This window comes from Euprymna scolopes, chromosome 24 (genome assembly GCF_053919585.1).
Source record: "Euprymna scolopes isolate OS-2025 chromosome 24, ASM5391958v1, whole genome shotgun sequence".
Lineage (NCBI taxonomy): Eukaryota > Metazoa > Mollusca > Cephalopoda > Sepiida > Sepiolidae > Euprymna > Euprymna scolopes.
The window spans coordinates 43,825,783-43,850,815 of record NC_136505.1 but is presented as its reverse complement, the minus strand read 5'-3'; the positions used below and the strand labels follow the sequence as shown (position 1 = coordinate 43,850,815).

At 33.6% G+C, this 25,033-nt stretch overlaps 1 protein-coding gene and 1 non-coding gene across 3 annotated transcripts in view; both read left to right on the top strand.

The window, feature by feature from the left end:
* Positions 1–25,033, top strand: part of LOC145246679 (low-density lipoprotein receptor-related protein 6-like) — a 166,729-nt gene that overhangs the window by 7,747 nt on the left and 133,949 nt on the right. The gene's annotated exons all lie outside the window — the stretch shown is intronic.
* Positions 24,919–25,000, top strand: Trnas-uga (transfer RNA serine (anticodon UGA)). The gene has a single exon. It is a non-coding gene; the product is annotated as a tRNA-Ser (tRNA).

Here is a 25,033-nt window from a genome sequence, read left to right as displayed (position 1 = left end):
TCCTTTATTCATGTTAAAAATACATTGAAAATCAACAATGAACAAAAAACTTAGGCACATAGCCAACTCAAAAGGGGGGATTGTGGGGGTCGTTCGTCATCCTTGTCACTCCAGAACTAAACAAAAAAGTTTCTCCCAGATAGTATCTTCTTTCATCATGATACCGCATTCACCCTTTCGTACTGGGGGACGTCCTACTTAACTCCCAATTTTTTAAAACGTTTTTTTATTGACGTGTAAAAGCTAAGAATAGCATTTATTAACAACAGGCCTTAGATCTTAACCAAAAAGGCCAAGCACAAAAGTGTTACGGACAGACCGACCGACCGACCGACCGACCGACCGACGGAGTGACTTGCATGCGACTAAAAATGAATTACTTCTCTAATTGTTATATATATATCTACCTTTACATAGTCAGGAATTTTCATATGTCTATATAAGCGGCTGCCAACCGCCGTGCCGCGACACATCACATCGAAATGATTACTAGTGCGCCGCGAAAGAAGTTATAGATGGAAGTTACAAGTTATTATAAGTGAAAAACAATTTTCATATCGACCGAAGTGTTTTTCTTCTTTTTTTTTTTTTTTTTTTTTACTCACGTTTACCCCTAACAAGGCATATCGCCATTTGGACGTAAGGGGCTACTATTTGGGACCATGCCTAAGAAAGTTTAACAGGATGTTGGTTTACATTACATTAAAGGTAGCAGGAAGAGAATTCCAAAGTCTAGCGGTTCGAGGGAATAAACTATTAGAATAGAAAGCTTTCTGGAATTTAGAGACCCCCAACAGTAAAGGGGTGAGATTTTGTTGCTAAGGTTTGTCGAGGAAATGATTGAGGAAATATGAAGAGATACTGCTTTTACAAAAGTGGAGTTGTTTGTATTAATAAATACTCACACATTACCGCCTACGTAATATCGATGCTTAAATATAGAACTGAAATAAAATGCGCAATAAATCGTTTGTTTAAATTGTTAGATACTTTGAACTTAACAATGTTTATAAATATTGCTTTACACACTCGAGCTTGTTTACAATATCAAGAGACTCTTTCTATTTATTTCTTTTCTGATATTTATGCATTGAAAAATATCGTATTTAAGCGTAAAATACGCTTTCATATATATTATTATAGAGTCGTGATTTCAAAAGTAAAAAAAAAATGCATTTAGATGCCATCAGTAAGAATCGAAACGAAACATTCAAAATTGGTGACGTCACCATTGTACCGACGTGACGCGCATATAAACTGATTAAAAATTAAAAATAAACTTAGATGAATGTACAAAATATTTAACGATTTTTTTCAATTTTGACCCATTTTTTTTACCCCTTAAAAACTATTTTAACTGGCTTAAGACCCATAAAAGAACGGCCCGTAAAAAAACATCCAATCATTTGATTCCAGTTTGCTCTGCGACTTTTAGTTTCGTAGGAGAGTTTGAAAATATGGAGACAGACAGACTGACAGACAAACAGACATATAGCCCTTTATATATTAGATTAAGGTGCCAACCCAGAAAAATTGCATTATGAAAGAATACTGAATACCTGATTGTTTAGCAAATCGTTTATAGTAATAATTTTTTTCTTTTATGCTCTTTTTAAATTATTTTATATATATATATATATATATATATATATATATATATATATATATATATATATATATATATATATATATTAAAAGTTTGACTCATGTCCAGATAACCTACATCCAAAATTTTAAGTGTTTAGACCCAAAATTGGTAGAGGAGTTTGGTAGAGTCTTCAAACGTCAACACTTTCCACTTTGACCTCTTGGCAGACAAATTTTCACTCAAAAACTGATCTAAAAGCTTGCTGCTTATATGAATACCCTTTATGTAAAATTTCAAATGTTTAGGCCAAAAATTTGCTGAATAGTTTGCTAGAGACCGCAAAGGTCAAGTCTTTTTTACTTTGACCCCTTGGAAGCGAAATTTTCGGTCAAAAACTGATTAAAAAGCTTGCCCTTTGTCTGAATACACTTTATGTAAAATTTCAAATGTTTAGACCAAAAATTGGCTGAGTAATTTGGTAGGGACCGCAGAGGTCAAATATTTTTTTACTTTGACTCCAATTTTGACCCCTTTAAGATTCATGGTTTTGGGCTCAAATCAAATTAAAAAAGTTTGATCCATGTCTAAGGAACCTATATCTAAAATTTCAAGTGTTTTGACCAAGAGTTGGCGGAGGAGTTTGGTAGAGTTTAAAAGGTCAAATCGTTGAGCTTCGACAGCCAAATATCTGGCCGAAAACCGATTAAAAAAATTTCCCAAATCTCAATACCGCTTGTATCAAATCTCGAGCCTGTAGACTGAAAATTGACAGAGTAATTTGGTAGGGAAATGTACACAGACAGACAGACAGACACTTTCACTTTTATATATATATACTAGCAGTTCAGCCCAGCTTTGCTTGGGCCCAATGTACTGTTCATAACTTGCCCTACGTGTGAATACACTTTATGTAAGATTTCAAATGTTTAGACCAAAATTTGTCTGAGTAATTTCGTAGAGACCGCAGAGGTCAATTTTTTTTATCTTTGACCCTAATGTTCACCCCTTAATATTTATTATTTTGGTCTCAAATCAAAATACAACGTTTTACCCATGTCCAACTTACCTACATCTAAAATTTCAAGTCTTTAGACCCACAATTGGCCGAGGAATTTGGTAGAATCTGCAAAGGTCAACTCTTTCAACTTTGACCATTTGGCAGCCAAATTTTCGCCCCAAAACTGATTAAAATGCTTGCCGTTATGTATAAATTTCAAATGTTTACACCCAAAATTTGCTGAATACTTTGCTAAACACTGCAAAGGTCAAAAGTATTGAACTTTGACCCATTGGCAGCTTAAATTTTTGACCCAAACCGATTAAAAAGCTTGCCCTATCTCTGAATACCGTTTATGTTAGAGCCAAAATTGGCGGAGGAGTTTGGTAGGGTTCTCAAAGGTCAAATCGTTGAACTTTGACCCCTTAACAGCCAAATTTCTGGACGAAACACGATTTAAAAGATTTTCCCAAATCACAGTACCTCTTATGTCAAATCTCGAGTCTGTAGACCGAAAATTGATTGAGTTATTGCGTAGGGAAATGTACACAGACAGACAGACATTTTCACTTTTATATATATACATACATATATATATATATATATATATATATATATATATATATATATATATATATTGCTATTAACTCTTCAATCATTTTCCAGTTATTTTTGAATAGTGAATAAACTGGGGGAAAGAACCTTATTATTATATATTTGAACTAGTTGTGAGAAACATGTTGAATTTTTTTTTTTTTTTGGTCCCCCGACAAAAGGAGGGTGGACCTGTAAATTCACCTTTGTCTGTTCATCTGTCTGCACTTTTCTCAATAAATACTCCTTGCAATTTTTTGAAATTTTGCACAAACATTAAACATGATATGAGTAAAACAATAACAGAACAGATTTTCCGGGAAAATTTTAGCTGCCTCCCCGCCCCCCAGGGGTGGCTTTCAGGTTAAAATGGCTAAAATAGACACTTTTGTACTTATCAAAAAAAATTTATGCCTTGGATTTTTATAAAACTTTCTTAAAAGGTTTAACTAATTGATTTCTATATAATTTTGTTTGTCTGTACTTCGCGATAATTCTTGGATGTGCCTAAGGGGCTCTTTTAGGGCTAATAGAAGCACTCCATTTTTGGGACTATTTTACCATATTTGGCCAAAATTTTCTGTGTATGTCTATTTAGCAGTTTTGGATGGTGCTGAACTCAAATTTAAATATGTTAAGGCCTTGGGGACTTTTGGGGCTAAATGGGATGGGGGCAATGCTGAACTTAGTCACTTTTTCATGCCTTGTTCATTGTGCACTCACAGGGGATACTGCATGCTTCATTTGTTTTCTTCAAAATTTAATTTATAAAACTTATTGTGCCTGCATGTCAAAATATCGGCACGAGGTGGGTCACATGATTGTATTTCTTGTAAACTATTCTTTTCTGGGTTTTAGTAGGTAAAACGGCATAATCATAGCATATGGCATAATCACGTTGACACATTGGTTCCTGCTGAATCACCAAAGTTAAGCAACATTGAACCTGGTCAGTACTAAATGGGTGACTATTTGGAACTTCCAGGTGCTGTATGTGCATTGTTTCCTGTTGTCCTGGACTTCTCCTTGCCACTGGACTTAAACAGTGCCGATTCAGGAGAGGTGTGGTTGGGGATTGTGCAACCCTTGCCTCACAATTTCACATGCAGCTGCCCCTACAGAGGGTATACTTTGTCTTTTAAGACTGAACAGAGGCATCGAGTAGGTAAAAATAGCTGCTAAGGGGTCAAAATAAAAAAAAAAATTAAACTTGGCGGATGTAAGTTAACTAAAAATGTCATTTGTATGCATGCGCAAATACACATTTTTATGTTAAAGTCATTTAATTTTAAACTATTTCTCATCCACGGTAGCTCAAATGGTAACAATTGGAACGCTATATGTTTTGATACGGCACAATTATGTTGACACACTGGTTCTCACAAGATCACCAAAGTTAAGCAATGTTGAGCCTGGCCAGTACCAGATGGGTGACCATTTGGGAATTCGAGGCACTGTATGTACTGCGAGGTAAGTTATCAGGTAGAGAAACTTGCACGGTCTATCCTTCTCTCAAGGGTAGATGGGACTCTCTTAAGTTGTGGTAGACACCCCATCTAGCAATGGCATCACAATAAAAATACCCTTGAGAGCCCTGGCAAAGCATTAAGTATTCAGCTACAGACAAGATTTGAATTACAGCTACAAACAAGATTTGAATTACAGCTACTGACAAGATTTGAACTCACTACCCGTGTAGTGAGTTAAATCATGGCTACGGCCGTGCTGGTGTGGTCTAACTTTGGTCACGGAACCAAATGTGGTCCAATACCGGTTAACCAGCTTCACATGTGGAGCTATCCCCGTTGCAGGTCACCCAAATGTGACCCGTGCTCCTTCATAGGGGATCCTTCGCAAGGTATCTCAGCATAGTAGGACCCGTTGATCGATTTAGTCGATTTCACTTTCGGGTTGATATGCTGCTGCTTCGTAGATCTGTCACGCTGGAAGTGAATAAATCTCATGCACACAAGATAGACTGGATTATCTATTCTACTGGTTAATTCAAGATAGATATACACAATATATACTTTTATACAATTGTTCGTATTTTACCAGACTCCATTGAGCCAAAAAAATAACAATAGATTGATTCTTCTCTCTCGAGATGGCGGTGGAAGGATGCAAAAAGAGAGGAGGGGCGACGAACTGCGATGGTATTTGATTCTCTCAAAATCTCAGCTTAATCTGCCGATTTTCAGCGCAGGGACTCGCTTATGTAGTAAGATGACGGGGTGGGTCGAGGCCGTTTCCTGGACCAATCGCAACTAATTACATCACCTCAGGGGAAGCCCCATCTTCCTCGGTTTGCACCTGTGATTGCAGGCCCATTTCTCACGATTAAAAGGTTAACCCTGTGACCTCGCCGGTCTGGCAACTGCACTCAAAGGCCAAACAACCCTAAGTCATTATGCTTCGTTATGTCTCTCAAGGTGACATCAAATTGTCGTTTTCACCAAAACAAAAAAATTTATGACTCAAATCTTTCTTTCAGCAAGGTTTGGTTGATGTCGCCGGGACATACAACAATACTCAACAAATAAAACAATCATATCTGGCCGAAATTCTCCAGTGTTTCAGGAATCTCAGCCTCCCCTCAGTGGGGAGCCCAATTGCTCCCTAGGACGGTCACGTCACACTGGATGGGTGGATGTTTTGCTTTCAATTCTAGCTGATTGCACCCAAGTTATATATTTTTTAAACTTTTGAAACCATTACTATATATTTGGTTACAATATAATAACCGATAGATAATTGACTCTATAAGAATAAATATGAAATCTCCATGAATTAAAATATGATATCCAAGTGCATTCTATAACTGCACAACGCTGGGCGGCCAGCTAGTTGTCAATAAATCTGTGAAAGAACTTTTCTTTAACTAAATAGTTATTAAAAAAACATATATATTGCTTGTATTATGAAAGAGGAATAAATAAGATTGTAAGCATTATCATTGCTATGCAACGGTAAAAAATCTGGATTTTCCTGGTGAAGAATTTATTATAAATCAAAATATTGACTTTGTTTTAATCTTATATATAAAAATCTTGTTTGTCTGTCTGCCTGTCTCCATATTTTCAAACTCTATCTCCTCCGAAACAAAAAGTCGCAAAGTGGTGCTAGAGGCCTCAAATGATTGGGTTTTTTTTTATGGACTGATGTTTTATGGATCGTTAGTCGGTTACAATAGTTTTGAAGAGGTAAAAAAATGGGTTAAAATTGAAAAGTTATGATACATTTTATATATTCATCTTAATTTATTTTTAATTTTTAATTTTTAATCAGTACGTATGCGTGTCATGTCCGTACAGTGGTAACATCACCAGCTTTGAATGCTACAGTTTGGCTTTCAGTTCCAATTCTGGCTGATGGCACCCAAATACTTTTTTTTTACTTTTGAAATCACGACTCTATAATAATATATACGAAATCTGAACAAATTAAAATATCATATTTAAGCGTATTTTACGCCTCGGTAAAGTCCCCTCCCCCTTCCCGCTAGTCAATAAATATATTTATTTTAAAAAAAATGTCTGCACTGGTTTTGGTCTTAAAACAGTTAAAAATTGAATTTTGTATTCCATATATCAACAGTGCTTAGAAAGCCATTCTTTACATGGGAAGGAAGTGTTTTGCAACTATGCTGTACTTTAACTTAACAATTTAATGAAAATAATATCGTAAAACTTGAATTTAATAAGAAAAACAATAATGTAAAACTTGAATTTAACTTGAAAATACTATTTTTTTAAAATGCAATAAGTGCATAAGCACCTAATTTGTTTTTGAAGTTTAAATGATGAATTCAGAAGTTAGTTTCAAAAAGACATAGCAACATAATAATTATCATAATAATAATAATAATATAATAATAATAATAATAATAATAATAATAATAATAATAAATAATAATAATAATAATAATAATAACAGACGAATAATAATTAGAAATAATAATAATAATGAAAGAAAAATAATAATAACAACAAATGATGATGATGATGATGATGATGATGATGATGATGATGATGATGATGACAGCATAAAATATTAACAGACAAATAATACTAACAGAAAAATAATAACAGACAAATAATCATAACAACAAATAGTAATAATAATAGAAAAATAACGATAATAAGAAAAAACAAATAATAATAGCAGATAAATAATAATGATAATAACAAATAATGATAGCAGAAATTAATAATGATAATAATAAAAACAAATAATAATAATAATAATAATAATAATAATAATAATAACAACAAACACAAAGATGTATCTTCCAAGGTGATTCCCTTTCACCATTACTGTTCATCATAGCCATGATGCCCCTTGACACTATACTAAGAAAATACTAAGCCGGATGCAAGTTCACTGATACAGATGAAAGAATAAACCACTTAATGTATATGGATGACCTAGAGTTATTTGCAAAGACCAAGAAGGAATTAGAGACACTAATAAACACAACCAGAATTTTCAGCCGTGATATCCGAATGGAATTCGGAAAAGTGCACACTGCTGATTATGAGACAGAGAAAACTGGAAGCAACGGAAGGTATGATACTATCCACCAAAACAGAGGTGAGGGCAGTAGGTGAACATGATAGCTACAAATATTTGGGCGACCTGGAAGCAGAGACCATCAAAACAACAGGGATGAAGGTTGGTTGGTTGGTTAGTTGGTTGGTTGTTTTTGTTTTATGGCATATCAACCCTTTTTAGGTTATTTAATACCGAATCCAGTGATTTTGAAGAACAATTTTTTAATAGAGTATATTTGTTTTTTGTTTTTTTTAAGTCAGTTTCTATTTAACCCATAGTTGGGACCCTAATAGGTACTACCAGTCCGGGTCAAAATGGACCTGAGACCAATGCCAATTAAAGGGTGACTCTACACTTCCCAAAGCCCGCAAGCTGAGGCTTCGCCATCAGATATAGTTTAAGGTCATATCCAGGATCGAACAGGGATGAAGGGGAAAATTGGAAAGGAATACCTCAGAAGAACAAGAAAGCTCCTAGAAACTAAACTATACAAGCCTAATTAAGGATATAAACACATAATCAGTGTCACCAGTAGGATACTCTGGACCATTTATAAGTTGGACCAAAGAAGAACTGAGGCATCTCGACCAGAAGACTAGGAAACTCATGACTATGCACAATGCAGTACACTCAAAGGAGGATACTGACCAATTCTATGTGAAAAGGAAAGACGGAGGAAGGGAGCTGATTTGTATAGAAGGCTTTGACAATGACACAAAGAAAGAATTAAAAAATACATAATGCAGAACACCGAAAGAATAATTACTACAGAAGGAGGCACTAAAAAACTGTATATGAGATAGTGGGTGAATGTCTGGTATCCGGTAGGATGCCCGATCCCCAGTTGAACAAACTAATAAGAAAATTGGGAGAAATCACATGCTTGTGAGACACTCTACATAATCGGTGTATTTACTAGTCTGAATTTAGTGTGGTGAAATTAAAATATACACACAATTATAATAAGAACAGGAAAATACACTCGAATGTAGAGTGTGCACAGCGAGAGGATGGGACCAAAGAGTATCCAACAGACAGACAACATTCATCTTTTATATATAGATAGTTTGCCATAATGTGAGCACTAAACATTTGGAGTAGGGAAATGATTCAGTAAATTCATTTGTCATAAAAGGTCAGTGAGGGGCCTCATTATTTTTAGTTTTATCCTTTGTGTTTAAGATGGTGCTGATCGTGTGGCCAATTTATTGAATGGGTGACAGTACTTGACGGTCAACGACTAGGAAAGACATTCAAGTGCTCACTAGAGGACATCTTATGATGATCATCGGTCAAGCACAGAGACATCATTAACAACATCAGTGTATTTCTAGACAGACTGACCACAAACCGAAACAACTGACCCAATTCCGGCTTTGGCGTGTCTTGTTGCAATTCAGCAAAATATATTATCGCGTCGGAACAATAAAGCAAACATTACACTTTCTCTGAGCGTTAGCTGTTTTACGTCACGTCCCCAACAAAACTTTGTACATAAATATCGATAATAAAATTAAAAAAAAACACACACTCGTTCCATTTAATATAAACACACACGCGCACTTATATATATATATATATATATATATATATATATATATATATATATATATATATAAGTGCGCGTGTGTGTATGTTTATATTAAATGGAACGAGTGTGTATATATATATATATATATATATATATATATATATATATATATATATATATTAGTGTCGGAATTGGGAATCAGAAAAATCAGGGCTTTTTGGGGTATCGGAATCTGGAAAATTTTAGTCTATTTTCCGATGCCAAAACTGATTCCATTTAATTATCTATTTTATTTTTTTTTATTTGATTTTGTTTGTATAAAATGTCTTCCACTGCTTGTAGTAATAATAAAATAATAAATATTTATTGATTTAAACTTCCAGTGGGACTAAAATCTCTAGATCACACCCTCACAAGTGTGTTTTCACGTTTGAGAAAATACATGCACATTTAAGATGTGTTTTTTTACAGTAATCAGGACAAAATAACAACTTTATAGTAAAATATTTAGAGATTTATAAAGAATCGGAATCAGAATCGGTAACTGTATTGGAATTGGGAATTTCGTACGGAATCGGAAATTGTATTGGAATCAGAAAAAAATATTGCAATCGTCCCATCACTAATATATATATATATATATATATATATATATATATATATATATATATATATAGTCATCCACATACAGTACAGTACTATATATATATATATATATATATATATATATATATATATATATATATATATATATATATATATATATATATATATATATATATATATACTGTGAAAGCAAAATCAAGACTTCAAAAAGGGCGTTGATGGCAACAAAAAGTGTTTTTCATTTTACGTTACAAGTGTTTCCATGTCCAGTCGAACAATTTCAAACATTATATCGTTTGAAAATTTTTCCAAAACCAGCATTTCTTCAGACTTTATGAATAAACACACTTTTGACAATAGAGCATTTTTGAAGAGAAAGAAAAAAAGAAAAATTCCCTTAACAGGAAAAGCATGTGAGAAACATTTACCTTTGCTGTAGCTACGGAAAAGCCCATTTAAGTATTAATATGTCGCCTAATTTTCGTATCCTTATTTAAGAACAGAGTCATGAGAAGTTTTCACAGAAAACCCTAAGCTATTTAAAAAAATTTTTTTATATATCCCATTCGTCGAGTTCCTAAATTTGATCTCGCTGTTTCTTTATTTCCCAATAATTAATTTTTTATAAAAAGAGTTTTTTAATTTTTATTTCTATATTTATAGTATGGCTGTAACAACCTTGCAATAGTGTTACGGTTAATTTTAGTTCCGTATTAGTGGCAAGTAATGTTTACAGATTATCGTTATTATAGTACTTAGATTTAAGACCGTTTTAGGTTTAAAGTTTAATTGAATATGAGAATAAATAAAGAGGCTGTATTATATATATATAAGTTCTTGTACAACATTTCGAGTGAGGTATTCTAATCTATTTATTATTATTTAATGTTTTAAAATTTATTGTCATTCTACTTGAATATGTTTTCATATCGTTTCTAAAGACAATTATGAAGGGAGATAATCCAGTTATATTGTTAATTGCTACTAGTTCATTCTGTTGGAAACTGAGTCGATTTTTATTTTCTATAACAGCTAAAATGAGATAATTCAGGCAGTTTGATGTTTTCGGTTCATTGATTACTAGAAGGCGTCTATGATTTAATAATTAATTTAATCAGACAGATCCAGAACGTGCTACAATGGCTTATTTAACAACTTAAGGATATAAATTATGTTTTTAATCTTAAAAAATTGGTTTTTACCCATGGTTTAACCCACATCTGTTATTAATCACGTATGCTGCTCATGTCTTATAATTCGTGTGTTGTATTCTTGGGTATCTAAATAAAACAGTATATATCCTCTAATTATTATTCTGACAGCAAAACCATCCAATAGCTACAAATGTGTTTCACATCCGATGAGAAGATGTCTACTCCTGCATTTATGGGTAAAAACATTTAGAACAGGGAGTAAAGTAAGAAAATAAGTAAATCAGCATGGATTCTACCAACTTAAGATGTCAGATGACAAAATCAATTAAATTAATTTTCAGCCCCCAAATTGCTAATTTAATTTTTAATAAAAACTAGTTTAATTGTTAAGTTGTTTTATTGATTTGAAGAGGGTATCACTTATTTCACCATCAATACTGCTACAACTGAATACAAAAATGCTTACCGTTATGGAGAAAAATTCCATTTTTAGATGAGCTTTATACTTTATTTATATTTCTTATCCGGTTTAGAATAATAGAAACTATATTTGCATGTTAGATTTGGATCCTTCATTTAGATTAAACATTTCTAGCTATTTAACTCTACATTAAAATTTAATCCTAGCATCCGATGATTCTTATTGTTGTAGAAAGTTATACTTCAGTTACATTTAAGGAGTGATAGCAGAAATCTATTCCTGTCCTGTGAAGACATCCCTGTATGGCATCTAGTCTTTTGTTCAAAATTTCCTCTTTGGAATTCACTATGTAGAAGGCTTCCAATAAACATAGATTGCACCTTTTTGATTTCCCGGGGTTGTGCTTCTGCCCCCTGTCCACTACTGACCATTTCAATTCAAATTTTTCATTATTACTGTTAAGTTCCCTAACCCAATCACCTAATGCAGTTGTATTCCTCTTTTTGTTTTTATTTTTAATGCTGATTTTTTTACCCCCCCCCCGCCCTGCTATCGTTAACGCCATCTCTATTAGTTTCTATCTCAGCTTCCTTTTTAAATGATACTACGTGGTTTCTATATCTGTCCTTAAACACTGTTCACATGGCACCCAGATATATCTTCTTAGTGTTGTCAGTTTTTATCTCGCATTTATACACTATTTCCGAGGTTAGACATTTCCCATCCAACGGACAATTTCCAGGTATTCTGCAATTACATTTTCTGTTTAGGATACTTTCGTTTGATGCTAGTTCATTATTGTTCTATATTTTGCTGATTTTTCTATTGTTGGAGCTGATTATAGTGTTAGTTAACTTTCTGGACGTTGAGAAAGATAATTTTACAGAGTTTCTATTTATTATTTTGCTTAATTTATTATCCTGGGGGAAGTTTTGGTCTATTATTCTGTAGAATTTCTTAGATATATTATTTTTGATATGCTTGCTGAATGGTGGATTGAACCAAACCTGTCTCTTGCATCTATTTCTCTTATTAATGGTGCCGCCCTCATCCTTACCTGTTCAGCTGTTATTATTTCCCCCACCGTTCTTATTCTTTTGATCATTTTCAACGTTTCCCTTATTGACCTTTGGTTTTTTTCTTGCTCTCATTGCCAATGTTATACGAGATTACGCAACTAGATTTGTAGTTACTATTATTGGTTCTATTATATTCAATTTTTCCGTTGTATCCCGATCCCCTGAGGGCATCATTGTAGTATTCCTTGTTTTTTTTAAAAAAGACTCTCATTTTTAGAAAGTTCTGAAACTCTTTTAGAAATGTTGGGGATCAACGCTTTCTTCATGCATTTCGGATGGTTCGATCGGTAATCTACGTGGAAAGTTTTCTGGTTAGGTTTATGATAAGGTTCGTATGTGTTATTGTTTAAGTTGAGGGTAACGTCCAGAAAGTTAACTATCTTGTAATTGCTGTCCATTGTTATCTCTAATACAAATTCCTTAAAAAAATTTCTGACGTTTTTCTCGATTTTTCCGTAATACGATCGCTAGAATTAACTACGAAAAGTGCGCCACCCCTGTAAAGTCCCTCATTTAAACCTGGAATTTTCTTGTCTATCTCCTTTAGTAAGTAAAGACCAACCAAGTCAGTGATCTACGAGGAGTCTGAGTATCCATTGTGATGTCAAAATGGCCCTCTCTATCTTTTCTAGTCCACAATTCACCGTTATATCTGATTAAGGTTTTCCTGGCTATTTTTATAATTTCACTTTCCAACTTTGTTAAGTCATTTTGAAGTCTTGATTTTGCTTTCACGGTTATTAATGCTCAATTATGAAATATGATAATTTTGTAGCTTAATCCTTAAGTCAACTCTTTTTGGCTTAAAACTCATTGGTATGTGAAAATTTACTGAATTACACGAACTCAGTATATATATATATATATATATATATATATATATATATATATATATATATATATATATGTATTTTAGCAGAGAGACCCGACGTTGCCCGGTATTGAACGATGATCAACGAATGTTTCACACTCCCATATGCTTATTGCCATCGAAAGTGTTCGACTGAGCTTCAATCTATGGTCCCCCCTCGCAAAACTTTCACAAGAAACACTCGTCTAGCTGTAAACACTATCAATAATTCCCCCAACTCTTTATCTGTGCCTAAACCTAAACGTAGATTCCATGAACAAAGCTTTTTTATTAGAACTGCACGCCTGTGGAATTGTCTTCCGTTTTCCTGCTTTCCGACTGACTACAATATGGTTGTCTTCAAGTCTAACGTAAATAAGTTCTTGATGAGCCGTTCCATATAAGTTATCAAATTTAACAAATTTTCATTACTAATGATTATTATATTGTCCAATTTCTACTGTACACTCTTTAACCCTTATCCTTGAGTGGCCTCTTGGCCTTGATAATGAGTTGATACCTATGAAAAAAAAAGAAAAAGTCCAATGTGAACAAGTTCTAATTGAATCGTCCCCCTAAGTAATCCAAGTTTCAAAATTCCCACTGTTTACTATGCTAAAATCACAATGACTAATGTATACCTATTAACCCTTATCCTCGAGTGGCCTCTGGGCCTTGATAAGTGGTGACGCCCTTGTAAAAAAAAAAAAAAATCGATGCAATTGCCCAGTTTTCTATCAAATCGATGGATTACCTGCTCTAGGTGGAGATTCCCTTTCGGAACTACCCTCATACGGTAAGAAAAATATGTTTTGATTAAAAAAAACTCATACAATTAAAGAGCAGATAGAATTGTCGTTTGTTGGTTGAATAATTTTCTTCTGTCAGTTTTGCTTTGGTCAGTATTGCCAATACAAAATAAACACTCATTCGATGTCATAAAAGCCTTAAACATTTTAGATCTTAACGACTATGGTCCGTTCGAAAAATAGGATGAAAATTATTATTCTCACGTCATAAACGCCCCAAATATGTACAAATTTTGTATGTTTATTTCTTCAATAATAAAGACGAAACGTTGATGAATATATAAATAACTAGCAGGCCGCCCGGCATTGCCCGATTGTAAAATACCCTGAAATATGATATTTTGATTTATGAAGATTTCGTATTTATTATTAAAAGGCCAATTCTTTATTGATTATGATATTGTACCCAATATGTAGTAGTTATTTCAAAAATAAAAACAAAGAATATGACTTGGTTTCCATCAACTAGAATCGCAACCAAAACATTCAGCGGTCCTGCTTTAGTCATTATTGTTTGACCTATCGTTAGATAGTTAAAACTGAAAGGACTTTAACCTATAAATGTATATTTATGCATGCATAGAAGAGCACTTTAAGTCGACTTACGCCCTTTTTTTCAGTTTTGATCTCTTATCAGCTATTTTACCGGCTAAAACTAAATCAAATTTGTTCCACAGGGCCAAATCCCCTATATATCACGTTTCAAGTCTTTAGACTAAAATCGACAAATTAGTTTGATAGACACCATTCTTCATGCAGACAGACAGACCGATAATGGCAGTTATATATATATATATATATATATATATATATATATTTATATGTATATATATATATATATATATATATATATATATATACAACGGTCCACAAAAAATGTAATATCTACCACCTTACGTCTCTGAGGAGATGCACTTTGAAAAAATGGAGACAGGCAGATAAATAGACATAGTGAGTTTTATATTTGCATATTTTGGCAGCAAGTCATTATTCAAACACATCTGATTTAACACGACAGAATTATTCTTTTTTCCGATCTTTATGGATAACTTTTCAATTTGCCGACCGGTCTTTTTAATTTCAGTAGGCAAATTATATAGAATGGCGCCCAAAGGTTGTTGTTCGGCCATATTCTTCTCAAGCGCTTCCTATCGGTACATTCGGTCATCATCATTATATAACTTGCATTCAAATCATTATCATTGTATAATTTGCCTACTGAAATAAAAAAGACCGCTCGGCAAATTGAAAAGTTATCCATAAAGATCGGAAAAAAGAATAACTGTCGTGTTCAATAAGATGTGTTTGAATAATGAGTTTTTTTTAATTCTTCCGGTGTCATTTTTATCATATATTTGCATAACATTTGAACAATAAATATTAACAATTTTTTTATCCCTACTTCCACTAGTGTTTCATCCTTACGCAATAATCAGTGAAGAGTGATAATTACTGCTAGTCGAGAGGTTCGAACCTAGTCACAAAGTAACTCTTGGCATTGTAGGCTAGTATCTTTTCTCAAGGCTACCGGAAATTAACAGAAGAATTGGTGGAAATTAAGTGCATATAGATGTTAAATTGAAAGGTATACATAGTAAACAGTCAAAGAGTATTCATCGAGATAAAAGTCTGAATGTTGCATTTGTGCTAAAATCGAAGAATACAATTATACAGTAGGTGAAATTATCATTTATTGGTGCAAAATTTCCTTCTGCCAACTTTACTTTCCTTTTTTATCAATATGATCGCTAACACGTTTTTTTTAAACAAGTAGACAGTTACGTTTTAAAAGGAAATGCAACAATTTCAGATACAGCATTTGGTCCGGAAATTATTCATCGAACCAAAGTTTTATGAGATTACTAGCAGGAAGACCGACGTTGCTTAGGATCGAATGATAATCAACGAATATTTCGCACTACTATATTTTTATTGTCATCGAAATCCGTGAAATCGCCCGGGAGGAAGCTTCACATGCCTCCATGCAGTAACTTGTCCAAAATATATGTTATTCTACATTACAATCTAGAGAACCTACTGTTTCTTTTATAAAACTATTATTCTTTTCAGTTAACGCAAAAAAAAAACATTAAGAAATTTACGTGCAGGGTTTGAACCTATAGACCACGTCATGACAAAAAAAACAAAAAAACAAAAAACAAAAAACAATGACAGCAAAAAAACACGTAAATTTTCAAGTCTTATAAAATTCTTTGCAGTTAATGAAAACAAAATTAAGAAATTTACGTGCGAAGTTTGAACCTACAGACCACGTCATACAAAAAAAAAAAACAACAAAAAACATGCTATCAACTTACCCACAGTAGAATTTTCACGGCTCGTTGTTCTATTATCATTGTTGCTAAGCGACGACATGGAAAAAATGGCTTTACCGATTATATATAAATTAAAACAATGGTTTCGATTATCGATTATCGATAATTATCAGGGGTATTCTGAGACAAAACTTTACTAAGATCGCTCCCAGATTTATACACTAAAGTTCTGTAAATTTTAATAAAAATCGGAAGAGAGTTTATATATATATATATATATATATATATATATATATATATATATATATATATATATATATATATATATATACACACTCGGGCTTTTGTTATTCAAACGTAATAAACTAATGAATTCAACGAGGTTGCTATATAGTGCTCAATAAAAAAGAGCTAATAATACTTATTTATTGTTAAATAAACATGTTTACATCCCGCTGCTACAAACAGCCATTTGTTTCAATCAAACAACAGATATCATCAGGCAGCGACTTAACTATTCAAATGTTCAATGAATAATGGATTTTTTTTTAGGTAGGAACTCTTTAAAAGTTGGAGTTAAAAAACCTTAAAACACAGAACTTTAATTATAAGATGTAAAGAGGGAGGGGAAATCTATGGTGAGCTACGATGTTCACTCTTTCACTGTCGGAAGTTCAAGTGCCCCGAAACGTTTTCTGCGCATGCGGCTAGAGGCACCTTTTTACTAAATTACTTTAAAAATTCAATGTTTTGATTTTCTGACCAATCAGAGAATTTTCTGTCGGAAATTCGGTGTCTGTGGGAGCCGATGAGAATCTTTAAAAGAGCTCTGTATTTTCCAGAAAAACGAGTTAGCAAAAATTCAGAGATAGTGTTGGAAGGCATATATCACTACTGTCTGCAACTCAACTCTAACACGACAACACTTTGAACATAACCGTCAGCTAATCAGACAATGTAGGCGAACACACAGACACAGAAACAATAACTAACTGTTGCATTCCCCCTTTTATTATCGTATGCTTACTTCAAATTAAGTTTATGAAAATAATTATTTTAAAACTTCTCACATTTTTCAATGAACCTTCCAGAGTGATTAATTAACTCTACTCAAAAACTTTCTGTGAAAATTATTTTATATAGTTGAGTGAGGAAGTTTTCTTTACGATTTACAGACCCGTGAACTAATCACGGCTCTTGAATTATCAACTTAAACTTCCTCGAAATCTCAAACTAATTTCCCCCTTTTGTTCACTCATAAATGAACTATTATTTTCAATGAAAATATTTCCTAAAATGTAATAAATCTTTTTCGTTTTATAAATTGAGAGTTAACCTTGTTTGTTATGTTGATATATTTTCTACGAAAGAACCTCGTAAATTCGACTCTCTGTCTCGCTCTTTTTACTTCTTTTCCCCACAATAATAACATTACATAGGAATGACAAATAACAAATTTAAAGAAAGATTTACCGGTCACAAGTGCTCTTTTGAGAATAATGAGTACAAAAATAGAACTTCCGTGTCTAAATATTACAATGAACTAGTAGAGTAAGGTTACTCCCCAATAGTAAATTGGAAAATTTTAAAGAAAGCTAAAACCTGTTCATCTTTAAACTCACCTTGTTACCTATGTCTATATGAGAAATTGTTTATACTTACGTTTAGAGAAAGAGATAAATTATTAAATAAGAAGCACGAAAACTCAATTAATTGCAAACATTATAAAAGCCATCTCTTAAGTAATTTAGTTTAGATATAAAATTTAAATGAATTTAAAATTGTCACTGATTTCTATAATATATTAAAATACTATTAATATACTTTCTCCTCGCCTGATTTCATTCCTAACTATCTTATATACTTGTGTGTCTGTGTTGATATGTAAGTGTCTATGTGTTTATTTATGATTGTGTGTACTTTTGTATATATATATATATATATATTTTTATTATTTTGTACACCTTCATTTGTCATGTATTCCTCTAATAATGTTTATTCAATCCATTTATATGCATTTATGTGTATATGCATCCATTTGTACGCTTGTCTAATAATTTTTATTCGTATGTATATATATGTGTGTGTTATATGAATATACATATTTATGTGTGTATATCTATGTGTCTTCTGGCAAGGAAAACAGGAAGAGCAGGTCCGGGAACACGGTGTTGGTTTCGCAGTCAGAAACTCACTGCTTCAGAACGTACAACTCTCTGATTCAGCTACTGAGCGCCTAATCTCACTACGACTGAACACCACAGATGGAACAATTAATCTATTATGTGTGTACGCCCCAACACTCGCAGCGCCTGACGACATCAAGGAGCACTTCTACACACAGCTGGATAGCACCATCAAGGCATTTCCACAAAATGAAGACCTGATTATACTTGGGGACTTTAATGCACGTGTGGGTGGCGACAACGATGCATGGCCGAGCTGCCTTGGTAACTTTGGAGTGGACAAATGCAATGGTAACGGTCACCGCCTTCTAGAACTCTGTGCCTACCATGACCTCTGCATTACCAACACATTCTTTGCTGCCAGACCGCATCACAGAGTGTCCTGGAGGCATCCCAGATCAGGGCGTTGGCACCAGCTCGATCTAATCATTACAAGACGAAGGTACCTCAAACATTTTCTGATGTCTAGAGCCTACCACAGTGCTGATTGTGATACAGATCATTCCCTAATATGCAGTAGAGTCATACTTCAACCCAAAGATTTCTACCACACTAAACAGGAGGGTGTTGCCCGTATTGATGTTAGCAAGACCACATACTCAGATCGCAATGCGAAATTCAATGAGATGTTAACCTCCACCTTCAAAGGAGATAACACCCGGACTGCATCTGAACAGTGGGAAACACTGAAAAATGCCATCCACTCTACAGCTCTCAAAGTCTTTGGGAGGAGGACAGGTAGCAAACGCAATGACTGGTATGATGCCAACTCTGCTACCCTCAACCCTCTGATTGAGGCAAAGCGTTTGTCCTTGCTCTCATACAAGGCCAACCCATCTCCTACATCGCTGGTTGCACTGAGGCTTTCCAAAAGGGCAGTTCAAAAGGCTGTAAGAGAAGCTGCAAACAACTACTGGATGGAGCTCTCCAAGTCTATCCAGCATGCAGCTGATACAGGAAATATAAAAAATATGTATAACGGAATCAGGAGAGCTACAGGACCCATAATTAACAAAACTGCTTCACTGAAGTCTAAATCGGGTGAACCCATACTAGACAAAGGTAAACAGCTAGACAGATGGGTTGAACACTACTCCGAGCTTTACTCCAGGGAAAACATGATACATCAGTCCGCCCTGGATGCCATTGATCGTCTACCACTGATGCATGAGCTCGATGAGGAGCCTTCCATAGAAGAACTATCCTGGGCAATAGACAGACTGCCATCAGGAAAAGCCTCAGGAAAGGACTATATTCCAGCTGAGGTTTTAAAAAGTGGAAAGGCTAGCCTGCTTGAGCCCCTCCATAGTCTTCTGATACAGTGTTGGAGAGAAGGCTCAGTGCCTCAGGGCATGAGAGACGCAAATATCATCACTCTCTACAAACACAAAGGGGACCGTGGTGACTGCAACAACTACTGCAGTATCTCACTGTTGAGTTTCGTTGGCAAGCTATTGGCACGTATAGTATTACTGCGACTAAACGTTCTTGCTGACCGAATCTACCCAGAATCTCAATGCGGTTTTCGTTCAGAGAGATCAACAATCGATATGATCTTCTCCCTACGCCGACTGCAAGAGAAGTGCAGAGAGCAAAACCAGCCTCTGTATGTTGCCTTCATAGACCTGACCAAGGCATTCGATCTCGTGAGCAGAGATGGACTATTCAAAATTCTCCCACTGATCGGATGCCCACCAAAACTCCTCAGCATCATAAGATCCTTTCATGATGGCATGAGGAGCACTGTGCAATTTAACGGTGGCATGTCTGCTGAGTTCGGGGTGAGGAGTGGTGTCAAACAGGGTTGTGTGTTGGCCCCAACACTCTTCGGCATCTTCTTCTCCCTACTCCTGAAGCATGCTTTCAAGAACACAACGGGTGGTATCTGCTTGCACTCCAGGTCAGATGGTGGTCTCTTCAACATCGCCAGACTCCGCTCCAGGACAAAGACCAGGACAGTTCGGATAAGAGACATGCTGTTTGCCGATGATGCAGCTATAGCATCGCATCAGGAAGATGGTCTTCAAAGACTGATGGACAGGTTTGCTAATGCTTGCAGCCTGTTCGGTCTCACCATCAGCCAGAAGAAAACTCAAGTCATGGGACAAGCAACCGCCTCCCCACCCAGCATCACAATCCAAGGCACACCACTAGAGGTCGTACACCAGTTTCAATATCTAGGCTCCACTACTTCAGACACCCTCTCATTGAACGTGGAGCTAAACAAAAGGATTGGAAAGGCATCTACAACCCTCTCTAAACTAACTAAAAGAGTCTGGAAAAACAGGCACCTTACCACCTCCACCAAGATGACCGTCTACAGAGCGTGCATCCTCAGTGTTCTACTGTATGGGAGTGAATCCTGGACTACATACTCAACACAAGAGAGGAAACTCCAGGTCTTCCATATGAGGTGTATACGTAGGATACTTGGTATCACATGGCAGGACAGAGTGAGTAATACTGATGTTCTGCAGAGAGCGGGCATCCCATCCATTTACTCCCTACTGCGTGAGCGACGTCTTCGCTGGCTGGGCCATGTGCGCAGGATGGATGATGGGCGCATCCCTAAAGACCTTCTCTATGGCGAGCTTGCCTCAGGCTCAAGAAAGAGGGGGCGACCCAACCTTCGCTACAGGGATGTCTGCAAGCGTGACATGAAGACTCTCTCGGTGGACAGGAATACATGGGAAGCCTCTGCAGCTGACAGAACTGCCTGGAGGAAAATGATACACCAGGGGATTATCATCAGCGAGAGGACCCTCCATGTTGAAAACGCTGCAAAGAGAGCTAGGAGAAGAGCGAGTGTACAGGCGGAACAGCCGGACGAAGCGGCAAATTGCATAAAAACCTTCGTATGTCAAGGCTGTGGCAGACTATGCAAATCAAGAATTGGTCTCTACAGTCACACAAAAGGATGCAAACAGGCAACATCTTAATACGGCGCTGATCCATAGTCGTTTCGACTGACGGATGCCACACACATCTATGTGTGTGTGTATTTGTATATTAGTATATGATTATGTGCATATATTTGTGTATATATGTGTATGTTTGTGTATGCATATAACTATATATATATATATATATATATATATATATATATATATATATATATATATATATATATATATGTATGTGTATCTGTTGGTTCTTTGTAGATATATACATATGCATTTGATTATTTCTTAATTCATTACTATCTACCTGTGTGCGGTTACTTTTGAGTATTTTGTAGATTTAATTACTTCTTTTGCTTGAATATATTTATATATTTGTATGTAAGTGTACTTGTATCTATGTTTTTATTCATACTGTCTTGAATAAGTTAAATTGTGATTTAATATGACTTTATAATTATACTTAACCAACTTAAATTTTCAACTTAATAGTATAGAGTTAAATCTATATATATATATATATATATATATATATATATATATATATATATATATATATATTATTCTTTCTATCTACATAAATATTAGTAGATTATATTTTCTAATTATTAGTCGTTTTTACTTGTCTAAATCCCTTTTATGACTAAATATGTTATATAAAAAAGATAATAAATATTAATTGTATTCTGTTGTACTATTATTATTAGTAGTATTATTATATATATCTTTATTATTATTATTATTATTATTATTATTATTATTATTATTATTATTATTATTATTATTATTATTATTACCAGTATTATTATTTTTATTATTATTATTATTATTATTATTATTATTATTATTATTATTAATAATAATAATTTTACTATATTGTTTTATCATTATTTTTATATATTTATTTAAATAAACCGTGAAAACTTTAAACTTATATTATTAAGTATAAAGAGCTTAATTAATTGTAGACATATGTTTAAACTGCGTTGATATTACTCGTGGACGTATGTGAGATGATAAATATGTTGGTGGCTTACATTCGCTGTCACTTTTGACATGTACGCTTTTAACGCTAAGATTGTGTTTTTTGATTGTGTTGTTGTAATAACGCGTCTTGTCATTGTAATGTATAATTGTCCATAAATTAGGTGACACGCAATTCTTTTTCTTTATTCTCTTAACATTCTAAACTTCCCTTCCTATTAATTCTTACTTTCACTCTTTCTCTCTTTAACTATCTCTCATCATTCTCTTTTTTTTCTCTTCTAGCCCTTGCTTTTTATAATAACCCTTTATATTGTTTTTTTCTCTATTTTTTTTCTCTCTATATATTTTTTTCTCTATTTTTTCTCTTCCTTATCATTCTCTCTCCATTATTTTTTATTAGTTTTCTTTAGATTTCCCCTCCCTCTTTACATCTTATAATTAAAGTTCTGTGTTTTAAGGTTTTTTAACTCCAACTTTTAAAGAGTTCCTACCTAAAAAAATCCATTATTATTATTATTGAACATTTGAATATTCAAGTCGCTGCCTGATGATATCTATTGTTTGATTGAAACAAATGGCTGTTTGTAGCAGCGGGATGTAAACATGTTTATTTAACAATAAATAAGTATATATATATATATATATATATATATATATAATATATATATATATTTATAATATATAATATATATACATTATGTAATATATATATATATAATATATATATAATATATAATATATCTAATATATCTAATATATAATATATATATATAATATATATATAATATATAATATATATATAATACTAGACAACCCGTGACCCGTTGGGTCACTCAGTGTTGAGAAATTATAGCAACATTTAATAAATCCAATAAACGTGATTGATACGACTGCTGGTTGTTGGCCCATTATATATATATATATATATATATATATATATATATATATATATATATATATATATATATATATATATTAAATTTATTCATACAAACATTAATGGCTACATATGTGCATATATGTTTCTGTAATCACCCGCGTTGGGGGATTACGTCTTCACGCCAGGACATATGTAGCCATTAATGTTTGTATAAATAAATTTAATATACCTGCTCTGTTCACTCATTGAGCACTCTTTTGGTAGACACATGTTGTTTCATTGGATGTACTTCTAGGAAACTAAACTCTACTGGCTATATACACACACACACACACATATATATATATATATATATACATATATATATATATATATATATATATATATATATATATATATATATATATGTAATGTTTTTGTTTAATAAAGTTATAAAAACAAATATTTCTTATATAGCTAAAGCTACCGATATATTATTTTTAACATGAAAACGTACACAGTAAAACAATACATTGTAAAATAGTATATTTATTTGTAAGAAAATTGCGTTAAAATAACTTAAACCTAATACGGAAATGAACGATGTAAAAAAAAATGCAGAAAGTATTTACAATTGTTTTAAGAAATTAGGCCGCTGAAAACGTACACAGTAAAAAAATACGTTGTCAACAGGTCAAAGTTGATTTATTTGTGAGAAAATTACGACATTATAGTAGTAATACATAATAGTTGCAAAACATCCCCTAAGGGGTCAGTATGTTATATTAGCTATGGAATTAATGTATGAGCATGACACTTGTGACGTAAACAAAATAGTTTGTTTGTGACATAATAGAAACATTTCTATGAAAGTATATTAAAATGAAAAAAAGAATATAAATAGATTTCTATGAGTCATTTTGTTTATAATTGTTTATTTTTGAAAAACAAAACAAAAAAAAACTTACAGCCATTGAATTATAAGTGGTCCTGCATCACAACTTGAATTTTTATCAGCCACTTGTGTTCTTGTGACTTTGCGTTTAGGAATGATCTGAGGGGAAATACATTATTTCAATTTTCTTTTTCTTCATTAGTAGTAGTAGTATTAGTAGTAGGAGAAGTAGTAGAGTAGTAGTAGGGAAAATACATGTCAACCAGTAGTAGTAATAGTAGGATAAGGAAGAGGAAGCGTAGTAGTAGTAGTAGTAGTACGAGGAAGAAGAGGAGGCGTAGTAGTGGTTGTAAAGAGGAGAAGTAATAGTAGTAACAAGAAGAGGGGGCATAGTAGTAGTAGTAGTTGGAGGAGGATAGTGCGCAAGCAAACAAGCAAACAACCAAGAACGACAGAGTTTTAGTATAATAATAATAATAATAATAATAATAATAATAATAATAATATAATATAATAGATAGATGGGCAATACCCGCACAGGTTCGAATCCTGTTCGTAGCGGATCATTTTTTATACAATGTGTAGAAGATAATAAAACAATCATGTAATATTTCCTGTGATTCGGAGGAGAAGCTGTGATGGCCGAGTGGTTAAGGCGTTGGACCTGAAATTCAATGGGAAATGCCCGCCCAGGTTCGTATCCTGTTCATAGCGGATCACTTTCTATACACTTTGTAGAAGATAATT